This window comes from Petaurus breviceps, unplaced genomic scaffold, assembly GCF_028583685.1.
Source record: "Petaurus breviceps papuanus isolate PSGF00001 unplaced genomic scaffold, PetGlider_PUasm1.0 90919, whole genome shotgun sequence".
NCBI classification, from domain to species: Eukaryota; Metazoa; Chordata; class Mammalia; order Diprotodontia; family Petauridae; genus Petaurus; species Petaurus breviceps.
Window position 1 is genome coordinate 42,153,543 of NW_027187378.1, and position 1,158 is coordinate 42,154,700.

Here is a 1,158-nt window from a genome sequence, read left to right on the forward strand (position 1 = left end):
ACCCATGGTCTAGGCAAAAGGACTGAGGTAATAAGGGACCAGGGTAGTGGCATTACCAGAGGAGAGAATGGATATATGAGATGCTATGAAGGCAGAAATGACAGGACTTGGCAATTGATTGGATGTAGGGTGTGGGGTGGAACAAAGCGAAAAGTCACAAATGAAACCTAGGTCGTGAGTCTAGATGACTATGAGACTTAACGAAAGGAAAACCTTCCCAACAATTAGAACTGTCTAAAAGTGGAATGGGCCCTCTTGGGAGTTAATGGTTAGAGGCAGGAGCTGTTGTTTTTTATTGTTTGTTTGTTTGTTTTTCATCTCTTTTTGTATGCCCAGCACTTAGCATGATGCCTGGCCCATTGTAGGCACTTAATAAATATTTATTGATTTTATTTATTTATTTATTGAATTATTGACTTCCTCACTGAGGTCAGTTCCTCACTGTGGAAGGAATTTTTTTTTTTCAGGAGTGACCTGGGCTAGATGACTGATGAGGTCTCTCTTCCAATTGAAATTATATGGTTCTTAGGGGCGGCCAGGTGGTTCAGCGAGTAAGAGCATGGGCTCCAATGTTGGGATGATCTGGAGATTGAATCCCGGGCTCAGACACTCAGCACCACACCCAGAAATAACTGGCTGTGTAACCTTGAGCAAGTTTGCTTAAAAAAAAAAAAGAAATTATATGGTTCTTGCCCATTTAGTTTAAATGTGTTGAATAAATGATAGACTATTTTTGAACCACTTGCAGGTATTTTAATCAATTGATTGTACCATGTCTGTTATTTTCTTGGTATAGTCAATCAATCAACAAGCCTCTATAAAGCACATAACATTTATCAGACATTGTGCTGAGTACTGGGATATAAAGGAAGGCAAAAATCTGACTCCCGACCTCCAGGAGCTCACGTTTTGATGGGAAAAGACAGCATTGAATAGATTGCACATATAAGATGTATACACTGGAAATGTATAGGGAGGCTCTCAGAAAGAAGGCATTAGCAGGTATGCATGTGGGGGAAGGGAACCTGAAAAAGGCCTTCTGCATAAGATGGTTGTTGAGCTTTGAAGGAATCCAGGGATGCCAGTAGGTGGAGGTGACAAAGGCTAGCATTCCAAACATGGTGAATGGTAAGTGAAAAGGCACTGGAGATAGGAGAT